This window comes from Simochromis diagramma, unplaced genomic scaffold, assembly GCF_900408965.1.
Source record: "Simochromis diagramma unplaced genomic scaffold, fSimDia1.1 OVJJ01000352.1, whole genome shotgun sequence".
Lineage (NCBI taxonomy): Eukaryota > Metazoa > Chordata > Actinopteri > Cichliformes > Cichlidae > Simochromis > Simochromis diagramma.
Genome location: NW_024386759.1, coordinates 1,332,594 through 1,339,770, shown reverse-complemented (window position 1 = coordinate 1,339,770; position 7,177 = coordinate 1,332,594).

Here is a 7,177-nt window from a genome sequence, read left to right as displayed (position 1 = left end):
TGATGCTGAACCACAGCTGAATTCAGCTCCATGCCAACAAAACACCGAGAATGAAACTTGTGGCCAAAGGCTATGCATTGCATCATGCATTTACCTCTCCAAGGATGATGAAATCTTCTATCTTCTCCTTGAAGATGGATGGCAAGAGAAGTGCCCCCTTGAAGTCAATTCCTAGGTCATACAGATGCAAATGCACTTCATTAGATTTTGATAGCATGCAAATTCCCATTAACATGCTCTTCACATGACACTATGGTACATCAATTATCTTTGGAAGAGAGAGCAAATGAATCGTCACAAAATTTACTATTTGTATGAGGTCAAATTAGCACCTGTAATGTCTTCAGCCAGTGCATTCTCTCTTGGCTCCATGTAGACCTTCTTCAGTGGCAAATCCTTGGTCATTTGAAGAACAGCAGTGAAGTTTTCGCTAAAGCGGCGACAGATGTTGTCTTGGCAGGGATGCATTAAATCAACCTCATCACACAACTGGAAATGAAAAGAGCAGAATAGACAAAAGAATGACATTTTACATTGAGGATTTAAACTTTTGACATGTTTAAAGACACAGACTGGAGATAAATGTAAAGTGCTTTAACCCTTGATCAAAAAATTCTAAAGCTAATAAACAGATTGATTAATCAGTTAGTACAGAAAATAATAATCAGATTTAGAGACAAAAAAAATCATTAGCTGTTTCCCCAATCATCTTAACAATTCTTGGGTTGCAGACAGTGTCCCTGCGCAGAGCTTACAGCTCTCATATTCGAAAATCCCAAATCCCACTAAGTAGGTGGAATGGTACAAATGTGTACCTTCCATTGTTTAAAATCCCTTTGAGCGGGAAACAAGTTAGATGCGATAAATTTTGCTTAGAAAACGTTTTTGTTAATAGCTATATTTACATACTAGCATGTTTTGAGAAATTATTGATTTTTTTTACATTGTTGTACACGGTTCGTCACTATTTATTGATAAAACACTCGAATACCGCGGGCAGACAGACGTTGACCATTCCACCAACAGTCTAAATAGTCCACATTTGTACCTTTCTTTGTTTAAAACTTAGCTAACTGCTAGCATTCACCCATGTTAAAGCTAGCTCTTCGGACTTTTGCTAACTCTACTGTAAAATTACACGTTGTAATTTTTATAAAAACACAAAATCACACCCGACTTACCTCGAAACCTTTGTGCCTCGTCGTCTGACACATCAATGCCTTCTTCCATCAACTTTTTAAGGAGCTCCTCCATCGATAACCCCCTGAGAGTCATTTTCTGCGTCAGCGCGGAGGCGGAGCACTCATCGCTGCTGGCTTTTCAGCCTTTGGGATTAATGCGCGTTGCGAACTTGATACATGGAAATACAACATTGTGGTATTAATGCGCAGTTGTTTAGAAACCGTTATGCTGTCTTGGCGAACTATATTTGTAACTTACAAAATGTAGTCACCGTAACATAAAAATCTGCTTGACATTTTAACTTCCAAAGAACCTCGGTTTAACTTTATGTTGCAAATTCCATAAAAACCTCCCAATTAATGAACAATTCTAGGATGTAGTAAAAGCGAAAAAGTAAATGGCCAAACATAACAGTAATATGATTTCACGTTTTTGAAGGCTACAACCAAGATTTAAAACATTAAAAATTATAACTGGAACTTAATAAAATGGAAATGGACCAGTTTTTTTTTTAACATCATTTGGTTGTGCCTGCATGTCATTGTGTTTTTTTTTAAATATAATTTAACATAACTTACACAAAGGTAGGTTACAGATATTCTTTGCATCATAGGATAATTTACGTACAGAGGAGAGGACCAACAGATTTGATTATAACATGTAGCTTTTATGAGCACACTCACATCTCATATGAATTTTACAATTAACCAGGCCCATCCAGATTTTCCCATGCTGACCCATTACCACATTCTGCCACTGTCACTGCAGTACAGGTCAAAATGGTACAGATTTGTACTTTATTTCAAATTGTACCTCTAAAGGGGCATTTCTGGACTTTTAAAGACCAGTATTGTACTTTTAAGGGAACATTTTTAAAAAATGTACCTATAGGTACAAAAATGTTCTTCTCTCGTACCTCTATTTCTGAGAGTGCACACTCGCATGGTACAAGCATCCTGAAATCATACAGATAATAGAACACATTTATTCATAACTAATACAAAAAGCCACTCACTATGTTGTTGGCTTGAATTTGGTAATCTAAACCTCTACCTCCAATCTCAAATATGAAACATTACTTTTCCTACTTTTAGTATCACACTTCAGTTGCACCATTACCTGTTTTAGCTGCAAATTTTTGATGGGGACTTCTTGGGTCCCGGACACCACTTTCCTGATGGCCAAACACTGAAAAGTCCATTACAATACATTATTTACAATTATTTAAACTTGAAAATACATAAAACAGTCATGGCTTCTTAAGAAAAAAAGAGAACCAAGCAATATCCTGATCACAGCACAAATACTTACCTCCACAACCTCCCCCTCTACTGTTACAAGCCCTGCATTTATGGAGCTCATCTTCAGCTGCATCAAAGGAGCCGGGGGATGCAAAAGATCCTCAGCTTTGGAAAAAAGCTCTTCAGACACACACAGGGCAGAGGACTTGAAAAATTGCGTGGAGGCACTAATATAAATGGTATAGGGGGGAGCTGTCCCTCTTAGCTCGTGCCCTTTTATTATATAGGAAAAGCCTTCTTGCACTTTTGATCCAAAAGCCTCATACAACGTCACCTTAACAACCGTCTTCCCATCAGAGAGGGCTGCCACCATATTACGCTTTTTAGTGATGGGTTTTGGCACTCCCTCCTTTACATCTCATTTTATCACCCTTGGCTGTTCACAAACTTTTAACACACGCACACGTAAGGGTGGTGGGGCGAAAATAAGGGGTCTCCGGACGAGTATTGATGAGTTGCATCAAGGCCATTCTGAAAGAAAAAAACAATATATTTACATTCACAAATTTATACATATCTGCTAGATACACTTCTGATATTACAATAAAACATTTTGCATTCATGTAGTCTGCATTTTTATATAGACAAACCTCTTCATCTCTTACAACTTCAAAAACAGATTTAGGTGTAAGACAGGGATGGGCATTCCAGGCCTTATGGGCTGGTGTCCTGCATGTTTTAGATGCGTCCTTCATCCATCACAGCTGAGTACAATTGCATTATCAACATGTCATGAAGTTCTCCAAGTAATAAACTAATAACTTGATTCAGGTGTGTTGACCCAGGGTCATATCTGAAAGCTGCAGGACACTGGCCCTAGAGGCCTGCAGTAGCCCACCCCTGTCTTTTTTAAGTTCCTACTGAAACTACAGCCCACAAATCATTACAGTACTTCTGTCAAATTACCATCATCATAAAATATAATTCTCAAAATAAACTTCACACTTATCACCCTTCTTTAAATACATACAAATAGTAACACCTGAAAGTCTGTCTAACTCCCGCTTCATAAACCACTGAAAAAAAAATCACTTTTTTTTTTTTTTTTTAAAAAACAGCTAATACTAATAATTTTGAAAATATTTTGCAATACACTTCAGAAAACAAGGAAACATTATAGAAGTTCACCAAACATTTATGTTAACACAGTTAAATACTTAACTTTGGTACTACCATCTTCTGAGATGGACACTAACAGTTTAACACTTCTGCAAGAAAAAGATTTTCACAATAAAACAGGAAACACTACTCAAAGACACGGACTCAACACAGACGGGCGGACAGAAAATAATACATGAAACTCGAACAATACATGAGACCACAATTCCTAAGACACGGATAAACAGAAACATGAAACTCTAATAATAAACAACAACATCATCATCATCATCATCATCATCATCATCATCATCATCATCATCAACACCACCAGCACAATAAGAGAACAAGAAAACAATCCATGATGCAAAATTAACCCTCATAATGTCCTCCCGATTTACATACACCTGTGGTCTTCAGGGGTCAAAAATGTCTCCACTTCATTTGAGTTTTTTTTTTTTTTTTTAAAGTATAAATTGTCAATCAATTCAGTGTTACACCTTAGTTTAACTTAAGACCAACACATTAACACATAATTTACCCAACATTTTACATTTTAGGGCCACCAGACCTTGTTTACAAAAAATACACTGTGTTTTCGAGTGGAAATAAAACAAGAAAATAAAATATTTAATTGTTTAGATAATTTTGACTATTTGTCTAACTACAGAGTGCTGTATGTTGAACTTTAGTGAGAAAGATTTTTTTTTTTCAAGAGTTAATAAATTTTTAATGGCAGCACATAATCACACCTGTGGTCCTCAGGGGTCAAAAATGTCCCCACTTCATTTGACTGTTTTTTAAAGTATAAAGTGTAAATTGTCAGTCAAATGAAATGGGGACATTTTTGACCCCTGAGGACCACAGGTGTGATTATGTGCTGCCATTTAAAATTTATAAATGGTTCAAAAAAAACCTTTCTCACCTAAAGTTCAACATACAGCACTCTGTAGTTATTCAGATAGTAAAAATTATCTAAACAATTAAATATTTAATTTTCTCAATTTGTTTTCGCTAAAAAACAGGGTGTATTTTTTGTAAACAAGGTCTGGTGGCCCTAAAATGTATAATGTTGGGTAAGTTTTGTGTTAATGTGTTGGTCTTAAGTAAAACTAAGATGTAACACTGAATTGATTGACAATTTACACTTTATACTTTAAAAAACAAAGAACGGAACGGAACAGAATTGGTGAGTTTGAATTGTTAATTGGTTGTTTGTGACGCTAGTGCTAATTGGCCATTGCCGATCCAACCAATTAAATACGATCGTTTTGTTAGTTAAGTAAACTTAAAGTAAACATCTGTGTTCAGTTTGACTGGTATATTTGTGGGATATCAAATGTTTTAAAGCTATGCAATCTTTGTATGCCAGTTGAACTGTTTAGATACATCTTTATTGATTTTATATACTGTTTAGTTATTAATGAATTTACTGTGTAGACGGGAACAAGAATAACTTAATGTTATTGAGCTAAACTGGCTGACATTCTTGTGAATTCTTATTGGCGCTGTTTCTTTAATGCTGTCCTCCTCCACAAAGTTATTATTAAATTACACTGATTTTCACAACCATGCACACATCAATTCTATGGAATGCCAGGACTGACATAATGAATTAATTAAATACACCATTAAATAATGAATTAAATGTGACAATAATTAATTAAAATGGAAAATAATTAATTAAATATATATTTTTGACACATTTAATTAATTAATTATTGACACATTAAAATAATTATATAATGGTGTATTTAATTAATTCATTTCGGCACACTTGACTCCTTCAGGTCTCACCATGAAATAATTTTATCTGTCAACCTCACCCATCAAACTCAGGGGGCGGGGTTAACGCTGATCGAGTCAAAACCATTGCTTTGGCCTGGTGGCCATTGTTTTTAGAAGGCGTTTCTGCACACCAACAAATGGCATGTAGAAACTAACAGCACTGTACTTTGAAAAACCCTGTTTGTGTGTCACCAAATACCGTTTTAATATTTTTTTTAGCTGAGAATGTAGTGGTTTAATCTTCAGATATCTGGTTGGTTTGTCAAGATAGAGCCTCTTTGCAAAAGTGCTTCGATGTAGTGATGGGATTTCCGGCTCTTTTTAGAGAACCGGCTCGCTCGGCTTACAAAAAGAGCCCGCTCTTTCGGCTCCGAATCGGCTCTTCAGGTTGTTTTGTTGCTTTAATTAATTTATTATTAACAAAATATAAGATTATGCACAAAAGGAATTACTAATGTAAAAAAAAAAAAAGTGGTTTCATTTATATATGTTTATATATAAATATGTGGTGGCCCCTAGAGACAAAGCACATACAAACTCCAAAACACATTGCTAGAGTTAACTGAACTTCCAAAACAGAGCTACCTAGATCACTTAAATTACACAATTGAAAGCATATGTGTATGGTTTGTGTATTTATACGCAGGTACTCATCCATCCATCCATTCGCTTCCGCTTCTCCTTTTCAGGGTCGCGGGGGGCGCTGGAGCCTATCCCAGCTGTCAAAGGGCGAGAGGCGGGGTACACCCTGGACAGGTCGCCAGTCTGTCGCAGGGCCAACACACAGGGACAAACAACCATTCGCACGCACATTCACACCTAGTGGCAATTTGGATTATCCAATTAACCTATCCCCACAAGCTGCATGTCTTTGGACGGTGGGAGGAAGCCGGAGTACCCGGAGTGAACCCACGCAGACACTGGGAGAACATGCAAACTCCACACAGAAAGACCCCAGCCTGATGGTGGAATTGAACTCAGGACCTTCTTGCTGTGCGGCAACAGTGCTAACCACCGTGCTGCCTGTACTCATATATATTCAAATAATTAAAAAAAAAAAAAAGTTAATTTACCTGCTACTAAGCTCAACACTGCGCCTAGCATCCTGGAGCACTTCTGTTGTGTTTTGTACGTGTTTTGGAGTTTTTACGTGTTTTGGAGTTCGTACGTCCTTTGTCTCTAGGGGCCACCGTAAATATACTTTTATTTATTCACTCCACATAAAATCTAACAAATAAATCATATAATACAAAAACCAACTAGTCACAGTTCAACTTTTAACTATTACAATTTTCAGCTTTTTCCTTTTAAACAAATTTAAAATGAAACAACACAAAACACTACAAACCACAACACAATTAAATATAAATTATAATATGAAAACAAGATGCACATTCTCTGTCATATGGACCTGCATGAATAAACTTTCTGAATCCTTTATCATCTGCAACTGAAAATAGTTGTGGATGATTACTATACTTTTCTAATGTGACGTTGTTGTCCCTGGTTCTCTTTCCCTCCCGCTCTGTTCCTGTGCTACTGTCAGTGGAACTACCACCCTTCCCCCCTCTTCACAGCGCAAAGCACAAGGCTTGCATGCGGAGTGAAGCGGGAAAAAAAGTGCGAGAGAGAGGGTGAGAGAAAGAGGGGGGGAAAAAAAACAAAAAAAACACGGCTTGCGATAAGGAGCCGGCTCGCGTCGTTCACGTCAAAGACCCGGCTCTAAGAGCCATTTCGTTCGCGACCGACACATCACTACTTTGATGATTTCAGAGATGTCTGCCCAGCCCAGTCTCACGGCAAAATGT